The 27110-nt window shown below is 42.2% G+C and overlaps 1 protein-coding gene across 4 annotated transcripts in view; it reads left to right on the top strand.

The window, feature by feature from the left end:
• SPR (G protein-coupled sex peptide receptor) overlaps positions 1-27110 on the top strand; it is a 200345-nt gene that overhangs the window by 81974 nt on the left and 91261 nt on the right. For all 4 annotated transcript variants that reach the window (XM_084606245.1, XM_084606246.1, XM_084606248.1 and 1 more), the window contains exon 2: positions 2329-2403. The gene's annotated coding sequence lies outside the window, so the exon portion shown is untranslated. The remainder of the gene's footprint in view (positions 1-2328; positions 2404-27110) is intronic.

The following is a 27110-nucleotide window of genomic DNA, read 5'->3' on the forward strand; positions in this document are numbered from 1 at the left end:
TAATATTGTTCCAAATATAGAGCGTCTGAGATCCACTTTCGAACGCTCGTTGAGTTGTATAGACCATTAAGCGTTTTAAAATGCAAAGATGATAGCGATATGCCGAAGTTTAGACCTTATCAGTCGTTTTGCTTTAACCGAACGAACCGCTGCGGCGGTGGTGTTTTGCTTTTGCTTAGAGAACGTGTAAAATGTGAGTTGCTTCCTGACTTCTGTGTTTTTTGTAAAGGTTTTGAAATAGTAATAGTTCGTGTGAATGAGCACACGTTTTCTGTCTGCTACAGGCCCCCAAATGGAAAACTTTAGGTGTTTTCTTTTTATGAACAGCTGCTGTCATTTACGGCTGAAACTGGCAATTACTTGGTGTCTGCTGGTGATTTTAATATTCACATGTTGACCACTTCTGTACCACAAAAAACTATCTTAAATATTTGGCTTCAAATGGCTTCAAAGCCTTCTCAGGAAACTTTGAAAATAAAGGGGTTCACATTTAATATCTCGAACCACGATGCTAATTCTGAAAAAAATTTAAAATATGTATGATTTGCTTGGAAGTTGACGGCAACATAATCTTGGGCCGTAAAGTTCCACAAATGTTTCACCTTTTATTTCTGCTGCATCATATTCAGTCAGGTTCCACAGTAGAATGACCATACGAGTTGACTGAGTTCCATACGAGCTTTTATATATGCTGTTTTTTATATGCGTATTGACATGTGTATTTCGTTGCGCAAGCACTTTCATCGGGCACACACCTTCATCAAGTAAGATAGTCAATAAAGCTTTTCGCGCTGTCTCTTCATTTACACGCACGACTGTACATAGCTTCTGTCTTGTCACCGTGTCCACTTGTAAAAACAGTGTTGACGCAGCCATCATAGTTTTTAAATAATATTACCCTATTCTTGGATTGAACAAATGCATCATATATTTCGACCCTGTTTACACCCAATATGGAGAGAAAGTTGTACGCTTGTATATATGATTGGTTACTACTCGTCGAAACCTTTTCAGCAATATATTGTCTAACGTTTTAGAGTAAGTTCAAATTTATTCACAGTTAACTAGTTAACGTGGTTAATTGATAATTACAAATATTTCAGCGCACTCATACTCGACATTATCTACAACGACATATGACTTGATAATGTAGCGTAAAGCTCAGTTCTTAATTTTGGTTACCTAATTACCTTTGGTAAATCACTATGCGTAATTAGTAAACTGGAGAATCAGTCATAGCTCATAAACGGTCATACGATCATGCTCTAATAAATTATAGCACGCTATACAAGGCGAGACTTGTTGCTAGGCAAGCGAAGTCCCAATTTAGCCTTCGCTGAGCTTGAAGGTCGTCCGGAGGTACCGGAACGATCCCAGGGTTTCTACATTAAGTTCTAAAAAACTATCGTTCTAAAAAAGAAGAGAGAGAGCTCAGGCTGATCAGCATATGCTGCATGCGGATTGCCCAGATGTAAACGTTTGTAGGATGCAAATATTTTATCTGTTCTTAAGGGGATCATTAACATAAGCAGAAAGTGACGGTCTAAATTTTTTTCGTAATTTTTACCATAAGTCACACTCAACACACTTGCGCCAATAAAAAATGAAATACGCTTCTTTTATCTTTGAGAAAAGCGTCGGACAGACGACTGCTCGGAAACCTTAATCTTTTACAATATTTCTTTATGCATATGAGTTTCCGCCTCCCGTCAATGGTCATTACGAATATTACTAACACAGTTATGTGGCTTCGACGTGAGGCAACACAACGTTTAGTTTGTACACTGCCATGTCACCTGGCAACTATTGACTGCCAGTCATATCTTTGATTTTTCGATCGCAATGACCATGCGAATTTTTTTTTTAGAATAGCGCCTGTAACTCTACCTTGCGATGCCAACAGCAAGACTAGTAAAGAAATTATATTAAAATGTGTCTAAAAGCAGTTTTGTCAAATAAACGCTAGATTAAAACTAACCACAAAGGCTGTCGCGTTATTGCAATTGTCGCGTTTGAGGTGCCTCCTAGAATATTACGCTCAGTCAAATACGGAGTACTATGATTCTTGCAACAAATTGAAAGTCAACAAAGGCAATGAATATTTGCCGATTGTGCAGGAGCTTCAGCAAAAGCCATCTTGTGATCAGAAGGGAGAAAAAATCACAGCCCAGTTACAGTATGGGCTTTTCTTTTCTGTTTGCCTCACTAAGTTAGAGAGGCCGATGTATGTCCGCGCTTGATGTACTGCAGTGATGCTGTGAAGAAAGTGTCTTGCTATGATAAGCTGGAAGATTTTAGTCTTAACTGGACATTCGGTTTCTTCTTTAGAAACGTCTGCATGCGCTGAAGTGGGTACCATTCTCCAACCTAAGGCTCAAGTCGAGTAAAGACCCTCTTCAGCAGGTGAGTACAGATTTTCATATAAGCATGATAGTTGCTGACTGCAACGTTCCTAATGTACATTGATTTCCTAAGCGCGGAGGCAGCACAATGATCAAAGTATGTCGAACAAACAGGCTGTAAAAATCATTTATTTATTGACGCCTATAAATTAACTTCGGAAGTAGTTGAAACCTTCTGCGTGATCTGCCACTTCTCGGTTTAGTACAACATTGATCTGAAAATGAAGAATCATAGATACTGATTCCTAGGGAATAAAAGGAAAAGATATATACTTTTCCATCCATCAATTTTCGGTTTGGTTTTTCTATTCGGAGTGAGAAGGCAGCCGCTGTTTCAGTAAAAAAAAAAGTAAACGAAAAAAGATAGCGAGAACAAACAATCGCCCCTGTTTGAGACGTGTACTGCAAGATTGCTACTTATTCAACTGAGAAGAAATTGGGGCACCTATAAGCTAAACATTGCTGTAAAATACAAGTAGTTATTGTAACGCGGAAAGGATTTGCCCCTTCCTTGAAAGGAACTGAAGGCAACGTATAGTTGAAGGAAATCGCGCTTGCATTATCAAGCAGATCTCAAGAGCTATATTAAATAGATCACGCTAAAGAATTTTGATTATGAAATTAAAGTAAGGCTTTCAATATTTTTGTTGATATCAATCTTGATAATTTGGAAAGAAAAGTAAAAAAATAGCTAAGGAATGCACACACCAACATTTCAACATTTAAACCGATTACTTTGATTTTAATTAGTAGGTGGGCGACTCACATCAAGCAGCGCTTTGTGGATTCCTTAATTTCTTTTATGTTTTGAAACGCTCCTTGGTTTCTGGCCGACGCTCTGTCGCGCCACCGAAAATAAATTTAAGAAGTCTGAAAACAGTAACGTCTAGCCACGTATGCTGCCGGTCTCATCCTGTTCATGCCAGTGAAACAAATTGGCGCAATTCGTTTAGTAAATAAGACTACCATGGGTTGAAAGTGTTGAAAAAATAAGAATTTCACTTGGTTAGTCTTAGGGGGATAAGCACATTTTGCTACTGATACCCTATTACTGTAAACATAGAAATTCTGAATAAGTGCTTAGACTGAATAAAAACCTTTCTTGTTATGAAGATATTTTTCTTTTCTTAACCACTCTAGAAAGTGCAGCAAACGTTTATGACGCACTTTTCTTATTGCTTGTTTTCACACTGCCATAAAGTGCGCGGTGAAATGCGAACAAAAAAAAATTTAAACACGAAACTGATACTTCCTGCATGTCACATCTAATCCCTTTTACATCCTTCTCAGCGCCTAGGCCGCCTGTTATTACTTTTTTTTTTGTATGAGTTCTCCAGCACCCTCCGTTCATCTACGTTGCACAAGAGCGGGCAGCAGTTGCTCTTACCCCCCCCCCCTCCCCCTGCCCTCTCCTGCTCCTTATTCTTCCTCTCTCCCTGCTCACTTGGTCTCCAAGCATCAGCGCGCAATGATCGCAGGAGCAGCCGTCGAGACAAATTCATCGGGTGGATTGACTTGGGCTATGGCTAGCCTGAACTGCTTCAGACCGAAGTCAGGTTATCCGTAGCCCTCTCCAATCTAATCGATCTCTGCGACTGGCTCAAGTGCACCGTGCCTCGGCAGCCTACGTCCTCAACTCCCACACCCTCCTCCCCGTGCTTTTTCTGTCTTTCCTCTCCATCGGTCACTTCGTTCCCTCTCGTGTTCCTATGCGCTTCAGCTTAGTCCCGTTCGATTCGATGCTGAGAGGACCGCGCTGCTATTGACTAGGCATGCCCGGAAGGCAATGTAGGCCTCCTCTGTCGCCATGGGTTGGAGGCACAGCTCTTACCGCCTCCCATCTAGGCCGCTTTGCATCAGACTGAGCATTTCTTTTACTATGACGCGTCTGCGCACTTAATCAACGACAGAGTGCTAGGTGTACAAACAATACATGCTGTACGCAAGAGATTTATTTGGACAAGCAGTATTCAGTGCCACAATGAACGGCTGTGATTGCGTGTATATTTGTAAAAAGAAATCACGAATAATTACGTGTATATCGAATTAGGGGTAACTAAAATGAATGAAAGAATGAGCCTATCAATTATTCAGCTCATTAGGTAAATAAAACTGGGCAATATTGGAGGCGGGCCTTTTATGGGGAGGTTGAGATAAAAGTTATTTTCCATTAAGTTATCTAAAAATATGGGCATGACACTATAGCTGAAGAAAGGAAACAAACTTATTCTTATTTTCGTCAAGGAAAATAAAAAATTGTTTGCCAATTACAACCTTGTAGCGAGTGCTTCAGTGTTTTATTTTTTGTTTCTGTGGCTTCTGATTATTAGCGAAACATTGTTTTTGGTACGCTGAAGACGCTAACTACGGAACGTATTAGTTTCTATGAGCAAGCTTTCCCTACGTCACGGTGCGTACCTAAAATTGCCACTTGCGTTGTATACTTCCAGAATATCAAATATCACTTCTACTTCACCTCAAGCAAGCATTAAACTTATCCCTAGTTGAGTCAGATGGCTTCATACGGCTCCCATTTCACTTATTTCGCTCAAACATATATTTTCTTTTTAAGTCACTCTAGACACGCAGCCAGAAAGAAAACCTGTTTGGTTCTTGCCAAAAAAAAGATCAATTAATGAAATAAATTGTTAGAATGAGTGGTCCTACTTTGCTTTACAACGTGACTAGCAAAGCCCCCCTGCTTAATGAGCCACCTTGGATTAATAACGCACGCAAAACCGAAGCAGAAATAATAAGTATGCGTCCGATGTTCACCGAATGAATTTAGCGACAATCCGATCAGTCGAGGTTTCCCATCATCAGCATTAACTACCAAGTCAGGACATAGTGAGCATTACTTTGACTCACAACTTTGCTTTTCAGAAACTGAGCTCCTTCATTTATTAGCAGCAGGGGGAAAGACGCATTAGAGCGCATTAAAGAGCGTCGTTCTTCTTAGCAAGTTTCAAGTTGTTCGCAACGCTCCCGCCTCGCTTGACAGGGCGAAAAATGAACAGAGGACAGTCAACATCTCTCTCTTTAGAGAAGAGAAGGTAGAACAAAGAAAGAAAGAAAGAAAGAGGGGGATGGGGGGAGGGGGGGGGGGGGAGGCGAAAGAGCCGACACTGACGGATCGTCGAGTGACTTGAGCGCCGGCCTCGTCCGCGTAAGGTGGCCGCTGCGAAATTTGGTGCTGGACACTCACAGGTAAACCTAGGTACCAACGTCCCACGGCTCTGCCACCCAGCTTTCTTAATGTGTGCACCTGAGAGAGGCGCCTCACACTCTCCCGCGATCTTTCAGTGCAAATCCCAGTGTCGATTAAATCAGCTTGCAAAGTTGGCTCTATCTGTCGTTGTCCACATAAAGGTTCAATTGTTTACGATACCCCACTTTCCCCCTCTTTTAACTTGCCTAAGTGCAAGCATGCTTTTTCTTTCGTACCTCTCCATTTTTAGGAATATGGAAGCCTTGATTTGTTCATCTGTTTTAGTTCTAGCTGCCCTTCGAAGAAACAGAATGAGATGGGGCTGCTTATCTGAGTAGTGACGCAAGGGAGGATGTAGAGAGAAATCAATATTAACACCTTCAGCAATTATCGCATTTCATGTCTCTCAACAAAAGGGCTATTTATGTTCCGCTGATATTCGGGCAACACTGCTTGCGTTTACACTACAAAACATCATACTCATAAAAATAATTGTCTTTCAAATCCGTTTTTTCTTCACCATTTATTCTTAATGTTTAATGCTCTACTTATTCACAACTAGAACATTAGAGGTATGGTATTATCAAACTATTATCAGCCACGTTTAATGGGGAAGGATAACTGTGCGATGAGTGGTGTTTATCAATATCATTACAGGAAGTATACACATGCTAACATTAATAAAATTCCGAGAGCACTGCACAACCTGCAGTGGAGAAATGCTAAATCCTGAGCATGCTGCTACACCCGGTACATCGCGCGCTGCTTGTCGAACACAACCAGCGCATGTTGAACGCGTCAAAGTTCACCGGCGTTCTATAATTGCAATGACGATCCTGTAGAGCTCTGGGAATTTTTCTCGCTCTTTTATGCCCTAATTATATTTTTACTTGATTTAGTGATATTCATTATACACCTCTCATGAATATTACACATTTATTTGGCTCAATTAGTCAGAAACACATTAAATTCCGGTCGGTGTGACGACATATCCCTTGGACGTCGATATTACTCGTATGGCTATTTAGACGCCTGATTGATGTTGCAGTTACATTTTTGGCTCTAATTAAAAAACAGATCTATTGATATATGCATCCTCACACCATCCTCTATGAATCACAACAATTCGTTGTTCTAACTCGTCTAAAAACGTGCCAATGGCTGCGGACACGTTCTGTACACGCGACGTTGCCGACGCAGCCTAGTAAGGCTTTCGCCTTAAAATATGTATGCATGAAGACAAACCGTACTACTAATTGACGCCATCCAAGCTATTTATTAGAAAAAATGTTCTCTGTACTCCACCAGAGCGTTTCTTGACAGAGATGGCCTTCGTATTTTCAAGACGGGGTTTGAAGAGTGGAGTACTGATAATGCTACCACGCCCGATGCAAGTAGGTCGCGATGTGGATGCTATGGATCGAATCCGACATGGTGGGCTAGGTTCGCGGTCCAGAGTCACCGCCATAGCACTGGGGACAACAGGACGCGCCTGCGTCAAAATTTATTTCTTGGTCATGTGGTCACGCCGTAGCTTAGCGCGGATCTGTGCTCTGGTATGCAGTCGTATTGGTACCTAGGATGCTTTGCGTATGTGTAGGGAAGCAACATGAATAACAGTCCAATCTGGGGCGATCTGCATGAAATTATCCGTCTCTGAAGGGGTGCATGGGGTAGCCAGTTTTGTGGAACTGGAACTTCGCAGCCATGGTGCTGCAAAGCCACGCGAAATCATTGAGTAGTCGCGAATAAATACAGTAGTGCATGGACTTGGAAGTCTTCAGTTATTTGAGTTTAACGCGGCAGTCTTTAAGACGTGGTTATACAGCATATTCGGCGTCAACGTTTGCTTTGCGATTGAAAAAAAAAAAAACGAGAATGACTGTGTGGTGGTAGTTGGCAAGTGATTTGGCCATGCGCTGACTGGTCATCGGCTGGTGCGACTTCGCGAGATTGCATGGCATGGCTGATTTCACTGTAGCAGTCAACTCAGGCCTCGCCTTTTGAGGTGACTGGGCGAGGTTAGAATTGAGCTTTCCACTACGCATCGACAGAAAGCTAGACATGCTGCCGCTAGCAACGCAAGCACATTCGTATGGTCTAGTTTAAGGGGGATTCATATCAAGTCGGGAAGTCTTGAACAAAATTGGGTATCCTATGAATGTATTATAAGTATGTGTGGGGTAGTAGAGACAAAAACAGATCTTTGATCAACGAGCTCCAGAGTGAATTGACACGAGAGATGACCAACAAGGGGAACAGTCAAACGGGAGCCATTAATGGTGCTTATTATACCCTTAAAGAGGGAGCTTATGTGGCCCCCCAAAGCCTGTGTTTTTTTCGTTTATCATCGAAGTTTGTGTTTTATTTTTTTTTTTGTGATCATCGACAGAGAATAATGATTACAACCGATAGATATAAAGTCTGGCAAAATGCAAAGCATCTGGGCTAGGACACGTTTTATTTCGTATTTGGTTCGAAATTAGGATTTTAAGTTAGGAATTGAGGCAAAGATCGGCTAATTATTTGACTTAGAACCTTAGGAGTAACCGATCACAAAGCATAAGGACTAATTAACACACCCTCAGCGGTAATGAGATACTTGTGTCTTCTGCGCCCAATGTAAAATCACTGAAATTGATAAGATGCACACCCCTATAAAATGGCACTTAAACGCACGGGTGATCAGAGTGATCGACAAGTGGATCCTCGATGTTCAACGATATCTATGTTCAGAAAGCAGTGTGCTTTAGTCCGGGGGTGTGTACCGTGAAATATCAACCCCCTGACTGGCTGCCTTTATTTGATCATGTTTCTCCGGGAAAGGTAATATATTGCATGAATGGTGCGCGGTGGCGGTGGCTCAGTGCTTAAGGGGCCCAGCTAATGAACCGGAGTATCCGGGTTTGAACGCTACCGTCGGCGGCTGCGTTTTGATGGAGGCGAAATGGAAAGGCATGCTGTGCAATGCCAAAGTACGTGAGTTAAAGATCCCCAGGGTGTCTAAAATACAACGTAGCCCTTCAATACGGCATTTTTTTTCTTTCCGCTTTCACTCCCGTCTTCCCGCCTTCCCCACTTCCCGGTCAGTTCAGTTGTTCACGGAGAAAGTGTGAGAGAGACTGTGCCTTTCTTGTATAAACCAATTTCTTTATGAGCGACAGCGCAGTGTGACTATGCATGAGCCAGGTGTGGAAGTCTGTGATTCTTGTTGTACTTCTGTATAATAAAGAAACCAAAATACTGCGTTCACAGCTAGCAGACGTTAGTGACAGCATCATGCTCTCGAGCAGTCGCAGAACGTAGGTGACTACGCGTAGGTAATGGGGACGATCGGGAGACTCGTGTGGTGAGGATGTCGTAGCAACAGGCCAATCAATACCTTTATTGTACTCAGCGCTTACTCTGTTAACATCCCTGCCTTTCGTCCGTCTTCCTATCTATCTATATATTGGTACATTTAGCGCACGTGCGGAGCCGAGAAAAGTGATGGTTTGTTGGGTTGCAACAAGTAATATGTGTAGTCTGGCTAAAAACATGGTTTGCAATGCCCGCTCCCACAAAAAATCCACCGTGCTTCGCCCGCTTTCAATACCTTCGTCCGCTTCCATTGTCCGCGTCCGAAGTCACGCTTATTCAGATCAAACCTTACACATTAACAAAAATTATTCAAGTTTTTGTCAACTATAATTAGATATTATAATTTTGTTACAACTGGTAGCCCAAATGAGGTAACAGCATATGTGAGCTGCTGCACCCGCATCCCGCATTCCGCATTATAGCAATGGTGATGGCCTGCTGCAGGCCAGTTTCACTTTGTACACGAATCACCTATTTTCATCGAAACAATATGCACGTTTTACATGGTTCAATACGGTACTGCCATCTAAGAAAGTAAGAGTTTTATACTCTTCATTAAAAGCGCCAGAATTAGTTTCGCGAATGAGGGGAATAATTTATTCGTCCTGACAATACGAGCACACGTACTCTGTTCGCAGGAAACTGAAGCTCCTTTGCTCACTCTACTCCGGTTAGCGGTGCGCGATATTAGAGCGACAGAAATAGACGCCTGCCCGCAAATAATGAGCACGGTTTCGGCGTATTTGAACTTCGGCGCCGTTGCCAGAACAGTAATTAGTGCTAAAGGCCAGCGCTTCGTTCCGGAGCCGAGCGTTTTCTGAGGCGGTGACGCAGAAGTTCGCGCATCGATCCAGCAAATTGGCGCAGCTCCGAGGGGACGGGTGACTTTGACGCGGACTTTCGCAACACGCTCGCTACACATGCAAGATGGCAGCGGCTGCGAAGTCAGCTCATAACGAGTGCTGCAGAGACAAATCTGCGCACGTGTCAGCGTTATGTACTTGTTAACGGCCGGGTGGTTTTAAACAAATGAGATCGAGAGGATCCACACAGGTTTTATTCGACTCTGCGCTTAACAATGCGAAGACTACCGGCATTTTTTCTACTTGGAGCCTTCTGTACCCTTTCTTATATTTTCTTCGCCTGTCTCGCTGCGCGTGTATTCTTTTTCTGCTGCGTGAAGATTCAATACCTTCATAGCTCACATGGGCACTTTACAGCTTTCAGCACATAAACCAGGCTAATAAAACGTTTTTTCTTTACTTTCCCTCAACAATTTTGTTACATTCACCATGTTGAGTTCTCCCTCATATCATTGTCCTATTTTTCGTTTTTTGCTGCGTGCATCACTAATTTAAGCATTTGCAATTACCGGGTGTCTTCTGGTGAAGTAAAATTTATATATCTAGCCAATGAATCTTTTTTTGGAGGAACAGGCCGTTTTACGGAGGTTTCATTATCATCATTACACGACACTCCTGGTGTCGGATTAAGCTTTGGGGGTATGCTTCTCTACTCCATAGTCCAGGCTGCTTTAAAAAAGTTGTGGCATATTTCTGCTCAAACTCCTACTGCTTGGTGGTCTTTGATAACTTCGATGCAGAGATTGAAGGAGTTCAAGCAGTAGGGATTTGTGCAGAAACACGACTTTTTATTCCACTCACTAAATCATTTTAGAACCCGAAATTAGCTAGTAACACTGATTTACACCAAATGGACATCAAAGTACCTGATCTGGTCGCAACAGCATTAATGCCTAATTGTGCCTCATTTTTCGGCGCCTCGCCAAATGTGTTGTAAAGGCTCTTAGATATTCCCGACGAAATCTCCTCGTCAACATTACAAGTGTTAGGCTGCTTCAGTTGAGCTACCGTCGAAGGACGTTTTGCATATGCATCAATAGAAAAACGAAGTGGGCAAACAGTAGTAAAATAGCTTTTCAATGCATTCTGTAAGCAGAAGCCATGCAGATAGCAAGGATAAAGCACCCCATGATGCATTTTTATTGCTTGTCCTATTATCGGCATGGGAAACCAGTGCTTCGTTCGTCGCTGTTAGCCAGGGGCGCTATGAAAGCCTCAGTGAGTAATTTACCAGCACGCATTATGCCAAAGCAGTTAATGAGACCAAATTCGGTCTTCGTGCTAGCGTGCCTTTTGTACTTCGCATTATAAACGATCACGACAGCATGGATAATGTAATGCCGCTGGTGAGCTATTAAGGCTGCGAACATGTTTCAAAGCGTCTGCGTACGATAATTGAGCAGAATCAACGTGCTAAAAGTAGCGGTGTATTCTCCGGGTTTCCAATGTCGGATTACCTAAATCACAAGAAACTACCAATAAGTGTGAAGGTTCAAGAGCTCATGACCCTTATATGTTATTTTGTTTTGCGGGCAAAGAATGGCTACGTACCGAAAAAATATGCACAATATCACTCATGGTCATCGGTTTCCAGATCTGTGCCGATCTTTTGCAGAGCGCTTATCAGTGTGCAATGTGTATCACGAAACATAAATTGAGCAGAAAAGTTAGACAGCATCCCATGCTTAATGAACAAAGTATTTGTACCTGCCTTATTTGTATCTCGGTGTTTCTCTGCGTCCGACCAGACGCTTCATCAGGAATGTAAAAGCTCCGATGCGCTGTGAACATTTATGCGGGAAAGTACTCCGCCTAAGCCCTCACTCTAGCAAAGATGATGGAGACTGTCCGTGCTAACACTGCTTAATATTCGCCTAAAGTAATCCGCATGAAGAAAGAGCAACTTGAACGAAGCACAGGAGCCGACCGTATTGTGCAAGTATTTGTACTTACTTTTTGTTGTACTTACGACAAACAAAAGCGCTTCCTTCAGAGCCAGTATCGGCCTTAATCTGCTAGGACAACTGCCAAAAAACAGACATTTTCAGTAAGATATGAACCCGGCATTAGCGTCCAGCTACAAACGCTTTGCAAGAACGTCGTTTCATTTTATTTGTTGATCTACCTTTCCCCGCAAACTGCGAATTATCCTTCAGAGCCAGTATCGGCCTTAATCTGCTAGGACAACTGCCAAAAAACAGACATTTTCAGTAAGATATGAACCCGGCATTAGCGTCCAGCTACAAACGCTTTGCAAGAACGTCGTTTCATTTTATTTGTTGATCTACCTTTCCCCGCAAACTGCGAATTATTCTGTATAACTTTGTATATCGACTATCCCGGTTGTTTAAGGTGGTGGTAGCATGCCTAATATCAGAGCGACAGAATATCCACAAATTATAGTATTTTCTCGAACATATGTGCAGCATTTGTTTGTAGCATAAGGTTGGCATTTTTGTGGAGTCTGATATGAAACCACTTCTGATTTTATATTGGGTTCTGTTTTGAACCGTTTTTCTCCTGAATGCCATTTCACAGTCTTGTCGAAGCGTAAGAATCATCTAACAAGCCAATCGTATACATATACCTCCCAGTAAAACTGGCATTTTCACTTAAAATGGTTGCATCACCATCCCAATTTCTTCTATTAAAGCGGCCGGAATTAACGTCATGGTGAAGAAATTTCTACTTTAAAATAGCAAGCACAGAACGTTGCATGAAGGCATGATTCCAAGCTAAAAGTCTTTATTGATCAGAATGTAGATTTCACTTTTCATTTATATATTTCCAGTTCATAGCTGTTAGTTCCGGATATATGTCTTTTAAGATTTCTTTTTTTTTTTTTTTTTTTTTTTTGCAGCCGAGTAAATACTCGCGGAGCACAGACGCAACAACATCTTGTTAGTTCTAATGCTTACACAGCAGACGAGGCATTGCTCGAAAAATATCTCCAAAGTATTTGCAAACTTACCGCCAAGTTTCTTTAAAACGACTTCCAGCGACGCTTATAATGGAAAGCTCTATGTGGTTCTGTGTCTCCATTGTTAGCCGGTACAAAATTTTTTCGGTGACTTCCTTTCTTTCTCTTCAATATCGGATTGTCTTTTTTTTAAATAGAATTAAATGTGAGCCCTAAAAGATGTCTGACACTTAATGCTAGTCTCTGCACACCCTCTGACGTAAGACGGCTGTGTCAAGCGAAAGAATGGTTCACTGTATAGAAAGCACAAATATCTAACACAGTAAGCTCACGGTACCAGTTTCGTCAACATCAATTGAGTACTCTCCGATGCGCTTACTCGCGTATTTAATGTGTCCTATGTGATTCGTAAATCCTGTTCTAATCGGATTAGGTTCTGAGGGGCTGCACGCACAAAGCTCGCAGCTTAAAACCTACGTCGCACATTTCAGGCTCACGTCTATCTAAAATTACCATAAGGCAGATCTGGCCACACAAAATCCTTCGAAAAAACTACCGAAACGCAGGAAGAAGAAGCAGGAGCAATCGCGTTCACCCTTTGTGCCAATTCTTTCGTTCGCGAGACATTCTGTTGGTTTAGTTTTCAGAGAGTCTACTTCATTTTTCTTTTTCGCGCGTCTTTTTATGGCTGTTGCAAAGCGTCGAAGCTATTTGCCAAAGTCAGGGCCTGTGAGAGATTCCGGGTATACATAACCAGATGACAAGGAAATGAGCTAGGAATTCGGTCACATAAATTCTTCGTCCGTGACAGTCGCTTAGGCCATGATCAGATTGTTACCCGAGCGGGGCGATAAATAAGCAGTGTCAGGCGCATATCTGAAATGTGCCTCAATACCCTCTACACCTCTTTCCCTGCCCCTTCCTTATAGTAACCTACTTTCTCCAGCTTCCATCTGCTATTTTTTTCATCCTCTGCCTGCGTGCTGTGTGAGCAAGTGAATAAAATGTTTTCCATTTTTTTTCATCCTCGAATCGTGGCCCACTCATAGGTCGAATTTGTCCGCCTCCTTTCCGCCTCGGGATTACACAAGTGCCGCTCGGAGCTTGCGCCTGACGAAGCTGCCCTTCTGCACATATCGCCAATTTCTTTATTTATATTATTTTTATAATAACCGATACTCTTTAAGTTGGTTTCATCCTCCGTTCAGCTTCTTTCGCTGTCTTATAGTTGTTCCACAAGAAACGTACGAGTGCTCCCGAATGCAAGCTTTTTCGTGCATTGTTTAACGCCCTATGCTGTGGGCACCCGCGCTTTTCTTTATTTTTCTGCTCCCATTAGAGCCCTGCCAAACTCTAATTGAACGAATTCGGACCATAAAGAAACGCTCTAGCGTAGTTTAGGACTACCACCTTGCGTTTTTCACGGGAACAAGGCTGGAGGTACTGCAGCGTGCCCTTTTTTTGCTTATCCCCCACTTTGTGCACCACAGTTACTTTTTTCCTTTCGCCGCCATCCCTTTCTTCATCAGCCAATGCAAAGTTTCCAACTCGCCTAACTGAATATCTGTACTATATTTATATTACCTTTTTATGTCTGTGCTTGACGAGAAACGTTCACTCAAACAACCTTTTGGAGTGAACAAAAAATGGTTCATCTGATTTTCTAATTAAAACATTTAGATTATTCGTAAGGCGTTTTTTCATAGTTATTTTTGTTTTCTGTATCCTGCAGTTGCATGACAAGAACTCGCATTACAAACATCTCGGAAATTATTGAATTTTCAGCTCAGCAGATTTTCAAGCCCGCATTTGCTGGAAAGAATTGCGGAAAAGTGAACACTCATTTTAATCAGGGACAATGCTAAGCAAAAATGTGGTAGATTTTTACCATAATGAAAGCGAGTACAACCATGCGAAAGCATGCGTTGTAGCTAAACCGTCGAACTGCTAACGTCAGTCAGATACTAGCAGTAAAATTTTTATTCAGAGATCAAAGGTCGAATAGCAAAGGTCACCATGGTGGACATTGTCTACCAAGGTGTCCTTTGGAGTGAAGGAATACTTCATGCAATAGTTAGATTGTCTATTGGTAAACTGCTGTTCTGCTAGTTTGGCCAAAACCAACCTCGAGGTCATTCTTGGTGGGGGTTCGACTGTGTTTGATGCTTTCGCACTAAAACAAAGCCGCTAGGACGGGATCCTCAGATATTCCTTGGCTTTGAGCCTTCATCTGCGACAGAAATTATCCTAGACAAACTGTCTCGTTACACACTAGGTAAGTAAAAGTTTTGACAACTTACATTTATAATAAAGGAAGCATAGCCCGACGCAGTCAGTGCGTTCCATACACAACGGACTGTTCCTAACTGATCTGATTAAGCTACGCAGCGTTATCGTTCCTTGTCGTCCTCGTGTAGCAATTTCTCATTTTTGGGCAAGAACATCAGTATTATTTCCCTATTTCATTTTGATCGCTGTCCTTCTTGCAAAACATTTGTGGTCTTGTCTGTGCTGTAGAACTTCATAACTTCATACTCTTTAATCTTGAGGAATTAGGTATTGATGTTTTCATCGCGCAAATAATGGCGTTGTTAAGGGTATCCTTAACTTGTTATGACCTAGAAGGCCTGAAGGAATCTTCTCGGGGTCTCTTTTATGTGCAAAGCGCTGCAGGCCGTAAACGAGGAACCAAACAGCAAAAGTTCCTTCCAAATATAATTTTCGGATTGTTCAACTTTCCAGATTTCCTCCACTGAAAATGTGCCTTAGAGCGATATTGACTGCAGATGATGACAGTCACCGTTACGCTAACGGCTACTGTAAAAATGTTTTGGGAGATACCGCGACACTGTACGTTCTGCTGTGCTCCAGTGGATAAATTTAATGGAGGGTTGAAACTTGACGGATGGTACTTGCTACGCATGATAGTATTCTTAGCATAATATTGGCAGAGAATAAAAATTGAGAAAAGGTCTTTTATAGTGTTCTGTGCTATAACTGTGACGTAAATTTAGCTGCGCCGCGCGATATGCACATCTCTATTGTGCAAGGGTATAAACATCTTGTGGGAGACTATCGGCAGCCAGTGCCATTAGCGCACGGAAGGGTGAAAGAAACAGCACTGCTGCCAAAACCAGCTGACGGGACGCCAAATGAGGTCAGACGAAAAGAGATCTCTCCCCCCCCCCCCCCCTTAAAAAAAAAAAAAAAAAAAAAACTTTTCCCGTCTAGAGCAGAGCTGCGCCAACCCGACGAATAACGGCGGCACACCCCTTGTCTGGTTACTGTGCGACCCACTGCTGATATATATATATATATATATATATATATATATATATATATATATATATATATATATATATATATATATATATATATATATATATATATATATATATATATATATATATAAAGACAAAGGTCTAGGTTAAAAAAAATAATAAAAGGGTCGAAAGAGAGGAGCTATCTTGAGAAACTGTCGACGAGTGCCTAAGCGCCGCGGTTCAGCACCATTTTGCAGATACTTCGTAGCACAGGATACACAGAAAAGAAAGAACGCATTAGTTCTCTGCTAAGCTGTCCATTTACTAGTGAGTCCTTATGGCGCATTATGGTGCCTGTCTGCGACATGCATCGCCACGCTTCGCGCGAACCTCTGGTACTCGATGGTGAATTCTTACCTGTGTAGGAAGATAGTGCTTGCCTATTCTTTCGCCGTCTTTTCACCGCATAAAATGCACATGTGCAGCTTTTTGGAGGTGCACTCAAGTCTCTTTTTGTGCGAAAATGTAATGTAAAGCGAATTTTCTTCTTACTATCAGGAAAATTTGCGTTTTGTTGCTTTTCCGGCCTCTACAGTGTGTTTAGCATTTTATTCTTTTTGTATAATTTCATAATCTCTATTTTACGTTTTTAATTATTTTATTTTTGTCCCGTGAGTTTATCGTACGAACAGCTAACGTCACTGATTACTAGTTACGACTTACTACAACCTCATTAACTGCCCTTGCTCTCGCTATGCTTTCATTTCTGCTTTGCCTTCAGTCTTGCGATGCAGTATAGCGCCTCGAAGTAGGCTCTCGAGCAATAATAAAAACACCAGAAGGCTGCACCATGCATGGTCACACCAAAAGGAGACCTAGAACATCTAAATTGTGCAATACGTATAAAAAATCCCTCTCTAGTTTATTTTACGCAATATCATACAGGTCTAGATTGGCCTACAAGCCGTCGCCGTAGCCTTTTGTGCGAGAGATTTCAAAGACTCGGAAACGTGTGGGAAATAAATAAATAAACAAAAATAATATATATATATATATGTACACATTCGCGCATAATTTTATGTCTAGGCAGGGATCTGAGTGCTGCCATACTACTTCCTTTCCCATTTTGCATCCATCTACTAGTCAAGTTGGCAACTTGTTAGTGATAGGGATTTGAACCAACTACGAATGTACTTCCAAATGTATACCAGTGATCGTAAGAGTATGTGTTAAACAATAACTGAGACCTTTGCTGCTCTTTCCTTTCACCACCACCATCAGCCGTACTAAAACCATCGCAGGACAAAGGCCTCTCTTATTCCCCTTTCATTAAATCGTTTCTGTGGTGGCTGCATCCTCCTGGCACCCTCAGACGTCCTAATCTCACCCACCCGCCGAACTCTGCTACGCTTTTCTTACCCAGAATTAAATAATTTGTTATCCTTGCGACCATCGATTGTCCTCCCTTCTCATTGCATGTCCCGCACATGCCTCATATATTCCTTTTTATTTCCACCAGAATATCATTGCCTAGAGTTTTTTCTCTGGTCCTTATACTGCACGCTGCTTGTCTTTTAACGTTATGCCTATCACTTTCCGCTCCATAGCTCTCTTCGCTGCCTTCGGTTTAAGTAGAACTCACGTGCATTTCTCATTAGCATATGCCCCCACATAAGACCCGACAACCATGACTAGTTGCTGATCAAGAAAAGGAGGTGCAAAAAAAAAAATCATTACAGAATGCGGCACTTGATGTCAGCGATTTTTGTTTTTTGTGTTTCTGTGAATGCAACTATATGCAAACTAATATCGTGGTACTTCGCAGGAGCAATGTTAGGTGTGTTTTTATGTTTTCCCTCTCGAATTCTTGAATGAATGGTTTGGTTATGAGAGACGCCGTAGTGGAGGGCTCGAGAAATTTCTACCAACTGGGGTTATTTTACATATACTGACATCACACAGTACTCGTCTTCTTATTTTCACCTTCATCAAAAAGCGGCCGCTGCAGCCGGGATTCGATCCCGCATCCTTGGGCACAGCGGAGATTGAATGGATGGAAAACCAGTTATGTCTGACAGAAAATGGCCGGTGCCCCTGCCCCTTCATGGCTCGCAGGACTACGGGAAAGCGGGGTGGTGCTATTTGCCGGGAGCTCTATGCGGACTTTCTCAAATTCTGGGATCGATGGTCCCTTCCTCATAGCAGTGCTTGCATTCATCATTCCTGGCCTCGTGGAACATATGGTTTGCCATAACCGGGTGCGGGTATCAGTAGACTTGCAACCGTCTCCACGCGATTGACTGTCTGTTGTCTAGTTTTGCTTCTGGTGTGCGTGTGGGGGGAGCGGCGAATGAGGCGGTCTGCATTCCACTCCATACTCCTGCGTAATGTCCCTATATTTTGGCAGGCGCTCCGCGCGGTCGTCATCGTATCCCCTATTTGCTCGGTGGTCGAAATCTCGAGCCAACCCGTGGGCCGATTCATTCCGAGTGACGGCTGCGTGCTCCGGTCTCGATATTATTTCAATTTTTTGTTAAACTTTCTCTGCCCTAGCATTTTGGCTCTAGCTGGAGGCCTTCTCCCTTTGCTAAATTTTGGATGCCAGTTTACAGGTCGCTTACTACTAGTTTTGCTTCCGTTCCTACGCAAGCTAACGCTATCGCAACTTGTTTGGCAGCGTCTACACGCCACTCGCGCTGGGTGATGGCCGCCACAGTGTTACCTCGGTGCCGTTGACGACTGGTGCCGCTGGGATGTCGCCGCCAGCTCCAGCAGCGTCCACATAGGCTACCTAGCCTTCCGGCGTTTTTCCGGGTGTAATTTCTAGAGCCTCGGCTGTTTTTTTACTTGTTCTGGATGCATGTATTTCGACAGGCAAGGGGGGGGGGGGGGGGGGCTCAGATTTTTTCTGATGTCCTTGTCTATGTCTACCTCTTGTGTGGCACTCCTATTCGAATTTATTACAGCTTTGAACGGGATAGCTCATTCTGTATTTCATGTACTGAGTCTATCGATTTGAGAGGTTAATACGGCCTACGCTAGTTCTGTCCACGTGTTGTGCACTCTAAGAGTCAGCATCCTTTCGTGGATGCTGCGTTCGTGAGCGCCTCTGTTCGTCTCATTCTTTCATGGATGTTCATGTATGTAGCCCGAGCGCTCTTTTGACACATTTCCTTACTAGGGAACCGATTGTTTTCTTTTCCGCCGTTTTAAGATTCAGGTATAGCATTGCGTAGCTTATCCGGTTGATTACGTACGCCTGTACTAGTTTGATTACGCATTTAGCTTTTAGCCCTCGGTCTTTTGGGTACTCGCCTGATAAGACTCAGGTTCTGCATCGCATGACTCTGCAGTTTCTTTATGGCCTCGCCATTGTGACAATACAAACATTAAACACTACGATAACACATTTTTTATGCAATGCAGTCGTATTCTGCACTTTCGAAACCACTCTCATATAAGTAAACCCAGTGTTTAATACTGCCACTTATTATGCAGAAGCACTATAATGACGAACTCAAAGTAACTATTACAGAAGTATGCATTAAATTCGATAGCTAATGATTTTCATTTAACGTCCTCAGCACCGCTGTTTCTGTAGATATCATCATTTAGATGTACGAGTGCGTAGGTAATACGAATACCGATTACTGACACACTCTTCTCACAACGTTGAATTTCGTATTCAAAAATCTAACACCAGAGAAAAGCGAGCACCTCAATTGAGAACACTGATGAATATTGGCTGAAATGGGGCCTTTAAGGCATCACCCTTTGCTTTGACCAAATAAATGCCTTCTTCCGTATCCTCTAAGACGTTCCTCGAAACGTTTCAATAATCTCTCTCACTCTACGTCATGTTCGTGATTAAGCTCTAAGGTTCTTTTCATTTTTTTTCTTCATATATGTCATATTTTTCGAAAAATCAAGAAGACTTGCGAGCTACATCTGCGTTCAGTTTGGTTACTGTTTAAGTCATTGTTTTCTCAATCCTGTGTTTTTAATCTTTATTTACATTAAAACGGAGGAAAATGATCGAGGGAGTTATGAAACGGAAAAGAAAGGGATAACATTAAGTGACAGGAATAGTGCAGTATTGGTCATGGCATAAATTATTTACTTGTGTCCACGTCGAAATCAAGAAGAAACAGGCGTGGACAGAATATGTAAATGGAAGGCAATTAGACAACCGGTGGTCGCTAAGGGTAACAGACTGCATTCCAAGGGATAAGAAGCATGAAGAGGGGCGGCAGAATCTACTTAGGCTGGGTGGATAAAAAAAGAGGATAAGAAAAAAACACAGAAAGAGGGGAGAGACAGACAGCGAGAGAGAATAGATGGGTAAGAAGGTTGTCGGAATTAGGCGCAGATGACACAGGACGGGCTAATTGGACAGATATGGTAGACACATTTCATTTGTCGTGCAATAAGTATTGGAAGGCTGTTGATAACAATATATATATATATATATATATATATATATATATATATATATATATATATATATATATATATATATATATATATATATATATATATATATATATATATATATATATATATATATATATATATATATATATATGTATGTATGTATAGGTGTGTGTGTGTGTCTGTGTGTGCGTGCGTGTGTGTGATATCATGTTTATTCTCTCTGATGTGCACCGTGCTATCAAACACCACATTCTACTTCAAGCAGTCGAGCTGTGGTTAACCGCCTTTTCTTCCTTTCACCTTAAATATGTACGTGGGTACGTTGCTTTGAACGTCTGAGTCTGTGACACTCAGATAATAAAGATGGACTTTCGTGTTATCGCTCATTTCGTGCAAACAAGCTTGAGTGTGAGAATGGGCAATATGAGCTACATAAAAAGTATGCTCCGCTCACAAGAAATTGTCAATTGCGTCATTTTACAACACAGCGCTGGCTGTACTCTCAGCAAGCAAAGCTACGGGTGCAGGTCTTGTTCAGTTAAGGAAAAATACAGCGGGTTGCTACGGAGGTAAAGTGGTTATGGCGCGCGACTGGGAACGCAGTGACGTGGCAAATATCCTGGCCGTGGCAGCCGATTTTTGATGGAGGCCAGTGGATGACAGACAACGGGAAAGAAAGCGAAGTGATAGAGATTTCCGGATCCCTCCACCACGACTTTCCTTTTAGCCTGAATAGCTTCGTTATATAAAACCCTATGGACCAAGAAAAACCAAACCAAGTCAAACCCAGCGCTATTACTCATGAATGCGCACAAGAGTAAAAACTGCCCATCCTTTAATTGTTCTGTTTCAATGTGTAAACTTAGATCGCCATTTGTTTTATTCCAAACATTATTGCTCAACATGCATCTTAGCAGCTTCATAAACATACTTTACGTCAAGTTTATTTCATTTACAGCAACGTCTGACTGGAAAGAAAAATGCGAGTTGTTGCCATGCCGAATCTGTGTTATCTTTGTTGAGATAGGTAAAAAGATATAGTCACAATGTACCATTTCCTCTTCTTTTCTATTTTTTTTCTTGAGGACCGTGGGCTTTAATCCAGTTCATATTCTACCAGTTCATAAACGTCTGTTAACTTCTGCATTGGTATTAGTCTCTGAATGCAACGCACAGAAAAAGTACGTTTTTGTCAATTTAAACATTGATGAGACTCCTTGCAATAAGCTGCTACAAACTTTCACTTCTATTTTCAAGCTGCTCTATTTTCTCTTTTGCTCTAACTATTAGGCTGCGGCTAGTTTATCATGCTCTAATAGTACCTAAGGTTGTTGAAAGTCCTTTCCTTGATCTTTTCGTGCTTTTTTGGGATATTTTTGTGAACGGTTCCTAACGGAATGCATTGCTGTGAAAGCCTTTTAGGACTTCTGCGAATGAATAAAATGCGGTACTAGTGCTCATTATTATATACGAAACAATGAGTTAATTTTATTTTCAGCCCTGCATTTTAAACTCTTTGTTGCTAACTTAACGCTGTCGAAAACAGGTCAAGCCAACATATATCCTTGTTTGTTTCAACCTCTGCGAGGAAGTCAATATGATTTACTCGCGTATCGGCCCAATTGGCTAGAGTTATGCTTCCGCGAGCAGTTGTAGAATAAAGACATATATTTCATTGCAAAATCTTCACTTGGTAATCAAGTTCGATAACGACACTCAAGCATTACGCCCGTGGATGCACTGCACTAAGAAGTCTCAAAGTAAATTCATATCGACAGTTTCACAAGACAGCCCGTTGTAGCTAAGCGCTTATGATCACTAGTAAATTCCTCTATTCGATTACGACACTGAGGCAGAGCACGTTTGGCTCGACGTTGCTAAAAGAAAAAAAAAAGGTACTGTACACATGAAATGTTGCTATTGCTTCTTTCTACGAAAACGTGCTGACTTCAAATGCGACTTCCTTGGACGCAATACGCGCAAGGAAAGAAGGCTGGTTCCTACGTTTTTATGTTTGTCATCGCGGCCAATGCTATAAATGGAAACCTAAAAAATAAAAAGGTGGCGCTCCAGCTATAGCTCTCCCATTAAACGCTCTCGCGCATTGGTAGGACAGCGTGAGGCTTACGCGCGTGGGCTTAGGATTTCCCATAGCTCAGCTGATGAAGGCATATTCTTCATGCGCGGTTCTTTTGCCACTGTTCACGTTGCAGTCGCCAGTGAGAAGGACTAGTATGCTGAACTCAAGATTATCAAAGCTGAACGCATGATAATGCGGTGCGGGACCAACTAGCCTGCAAAATGGCAGGCACCTCACAGTATATGTGATTCTTGATGATGACGGATTTTCAGGGTGCAACGGCTACTTCGGTGATTTGGTTTGGTTTGTGGGGTTTAACGTCCCAAAGCAACTCAGGCTATGAGAGACGCCGTAGTGGAGGACTCCGGAAATTTCGACCACCTGGGGATCTTTAACGTGCGCTGACATCGCACAGCACACGGACGCCACTTCGTTTCGCCTCCATCGAAACGCAGCCGCCGTGGTCGGGATTCGATCCCGGGAACTCCGGCACAGTAGTCGGGCGTCTTACCACTGCACCACCCCGGCGGGGCGCTACTTCGGTGAAAGAGCGCCAATGAGGTATGGCACTCGCCAACTCTGTGCCTGCAGAACGTTCACTGGTTTCAAACCGAAGATGTGCAATTTAGTGTCGCGAAAAAAAAAAAAAAAAAGATACAAGAAAGCTTTTCTATACATTTATCTCTTCTAAATATTAGAGAGATTTCACTGGCCGTAGACAATACCGAGCATAGAACGATCCATATTTTCCTGAGGCCATGAATGTATAAAACTGAAATAGGGGAGGTGGATTGGTGTTAGGCAATGCAGAGCAGAGAGAGATTTGCGAAAGGTTTCACGTCAATTTATCTTCGGCGATGGTCGTCGGAGGCGATCTGCAAGAGCCCAGTTGTGACGATGCAACGCAGACACCAAGCCAGTGTAACCGGAATCGCGAGATCTCTTTTCGTGCTTTCGTCGACCTCTACTCTCCACTCCATGGAAAGAAATATGATATCTGCATCATTACAGTCACAGAACCGCTCAGAGCGCATAAAAATGTGGACCAATTCCCGTTCCTATGTTTTCTCCAGAGCTTAAGATTAGAATCGCTCTGCGTGGTTTAGAAATACGAAGCGAGCAGATATCACTAAAATGAATTTTGAACAACGCAGAAAATGCGCGATCTCGGCAACTCGGCAAGAAAAAATGTATCGGATCAAGGAAAAGAGAATACGCTACGCAGCTAACAAGCCGAGACCGAGGAATGCATGTCCAACCCTCTCGGTGAGACTCATAAGTTTTTTCTTGCTAATTCAATATTTTTTTTATTAATAATGAAACATTTTGATCAAGTACAGCAATGCAAGACACGGTGTTTCGTGTGTCGCAAGAGTCGCTTGTACTGCATGGGTCCTAATCGAACCGATGTGACGCTCAGTTTCAGGTATGTGTGCAGCATTTTCCTACAGTTGTACAGACTTGTGTGGCAGTTTATCGCCACATTTTTTGCGAAAATTCCAGTCAGAATTCATAACAAGACCAGCTCTGTTATCGCGTTACGCTAAGTGACACCTATCGTAAATAAAAAGAAATATTACTAGGTTACCTGAGTTCGTGTATTAGAGCAGGAAGGGCAGAAAAAGCAGCACTTTAATTCAACTCTTTTTTTTTCTTTAGTAACAAACTGAAAGTAAACGTTTGGAGACTTTAGCTCTTCCGCAGGCAGCAAGTTTCCTTCCTAACAAAAGAATCTGATTGCTCATGTAATATAGGAATGGAATAACAAGACGACAGGAGAAAAGTTATGCTGCGGTGAGCTTGAAAAATATCTGAGAAGACGAGGAAGAAAATAGCCTTGATAAAATATACGCGGTTGTGTCAAAATATCTGAAACAAAAAGAAAGATTGGGCAGACATATAAATTGAATACGAAGGTTTGCACGGTAGGAGTGTTCCATTGCACGAATGCATCTGAATTTAAGAAAGAATAAACATAACATCTATGTTCGCAGATAAAGAAAGAGCAGGAAAGGCACGTCAGCACACGCGCAGTCAAGTGCGGCCGCATTCGGTTTTGCGAAAAAGAATACGGTTACGGCAAAGACAAATGCGCTGTAACTCAGTCACGCGAATCGCGCACTCAGGGACTTGAGCTAGGTTACAAAGTGCATCATAACATATGCGGAGAAGGTTCAAGTAATTTTAGTTTGGTGTATAATGCTTAATGTCTGAAAGTGGCTCAGGCTATGAGGGATGACGTAGTGGAGGGCTCCGGCGATATTGCCCAATGAGAGTTCTTCAAAGTGCACAAACGTCGTAAATTGCACAGATGCCTTGCTTTTCGCCTTCATCGAAACACGGCCACCACGGTTTGGATCGTACTCGGGTCTCCCAGCTTAGCAGTCGAGTGTCCTGATCACCGATTCAGTGCGGCGAGTTGAACGTTACAATGAGATGAGAAATATATACATTCTTGCGTGCGGTCCCGTAGAGCGGCCTTGGAAATAAATGAAAACTTTCTTTCGAGGTAATATAAATATAAAGGCGCTGATCCCTATGACGTTAGTCGGAGGGCAAGACCGAGGAAAACATCCACTGTTCTCGAGTATATATGACTGACCTAACTAGATGGAGTGACGTTGCGTGATTAAAGCAGTCTTAAAGCATAACTCAATTTGCACCTATGCTGGTTTTTCCGTGATATGAGAGATCTCGCAGGAGATCTCTCATATCTCTCAGGAAAGCCTCAATACATTTGCGAAGCTGTTTTATTTCTATAGTTGAACTCGTTGTGCATATTCTGCAGCTGTCTAGAACGAATTCCGGTGAGCCAACGAGGTTAATCATACTTACTGTGTTAATCAGACTTAGTAAGAAGACAGCGCAAAAAAAAAAAAAGACAACCACTGGAGAGGACACGACACAAAAGAACGCCCTAGAAGAAAGAAATTCAAGAGCTTACGAGACTCGTAGATTTGTTCAGAATATATGTGTAACGAACGTAGCAGTAAGGAAGTTTTCCGTCCAATAGCGCTGACTACATAGTCAAAAAAGAATCTCCGTCAAGTCACAACTGTTATCACAACTGAAGTGCATGAAATGCAAACAATACGTAAACAGTGCCCGATTATCCACCCACTATAACAGAAACAAGCGGAAAAACAACATTGCCAGCAAAAAGACAATTTCAGACATGTCACTGAACATCGCACGTATGCCTCATCAGTGTGGCGCTATGTCATTAGCTTGATTTGGACTAACCTAGTTTTTGCAGCTCTTCCTGCTCCCGTTCCTCCCTTTTCGGGAGAAAAAAGTCACACAATTTCTTGTTACCCTTCATCAGCACACAAACAAGTTTCCTAAGAGCATCCACTAAGTGCTTAAACGAACTGGACTGTTCTAAACCATTTACGTAAACATTTTCGTTTTAGATTCTGCATGCTTTAATTCCAGCTTGTATTTGTATTCTTTTCAATGTATAGCGTTTCCTGTCACGACAGAAGGTTGTTATTCAGAAGAACATATTTCATGCAGAGAGGACACGGCGAACAAGGAAACAGTGAAAAGAATTACAGGACAACTCAACCCATTTTTTTTGCCCTGTCACTATTGTTGATTAGTATTCCAAGAAACAAAAGGCCCAATTCATTTCCTCATTACTATGGGAGGAACAGCTTGGGTGAGCTGAAAAAAAAGGGCGACCGCTGGGGAAATATGAAAGTAATTTGATAGCGAGGGATTCAAACAGGGTGCTGCGAGCGGGTTGTGTTTTCCCCGGGATTGTTTATGCGAAAAACAAAATAATAAATGCAAAGATTCCAAGATGCCACATTAGACGTTACACAAGGGTTCATCACGAGCACGATACAAATTCCTGATATAAAGGCTAGATTTATCTTACAAAGGTGTTTACAGCTGAGATGCAAAGGGTGGCGAATGTAAGCACAAGTTTTGTGCGCTTAAGCTAGAAGTGAAAGAAACAGACCGTTAGTTCTATTAGGCTTTGCTGAGCCTAATCAATTTTACTGATGCTCATGAAGGCATAATTACGCGAGCATGTGTTCAGACATATTCAGTCAAAATTTACTAACCTGTTCTTAACACATCCTGAGCCTTATGAGTTATCACTTTTATCTCGGATATGGTCATGATACTCAAGGTAGTAGAGAACTATGTATAGCAAAGCCAGATTGGGTGTTGCCACAGCAAGACTTTGTTATTCGGACATAACCCAGCAATCGGCGAAATCCATCACGCTAGCAAGAACTGCAGTCACAGTAAAATGTTTTGCCTTAAAGAGATTCCCGCGATAAAACAGGCGTCAGAAAGATATAGATATTGCTCAGGTGCAATAGAGCATCTCAGCTGAAGGCGTAGATGTCTGCACGCTTCTCTTTTCCACATTATTTTTTTTTTACAAAGCTGAAAACTAAACATTTCAGAATATGCAATTGAATGCAGTCGAAATTATATATTGCACTCGAATAGTGGCCTACATTACATATCCATGCTTCATTTTACCAGGAGAAGTTCTACTAGATGCTTGCAGAGTGGTCCGCATTACTGCTACGATTCCATCGCAAACACAAAGAGCAAGA

This window comes from Amblyomma maculatum, chromosome 6 (assembly GCF_055883805.1).
Source record: "Amblyomma maculatum isolate TAMU_Amacu chromosome 6, ASM5588380v1, whole genome shotgun sequence".
In the NCBI taxonomy this organism is placed as follows: domain Eukaryota; kingdom Metazoa; phylum Arthropoda; class Arachnida; order Ixodida; family Ixodidae; genus Amblyomma; species Amblyomma maculatum.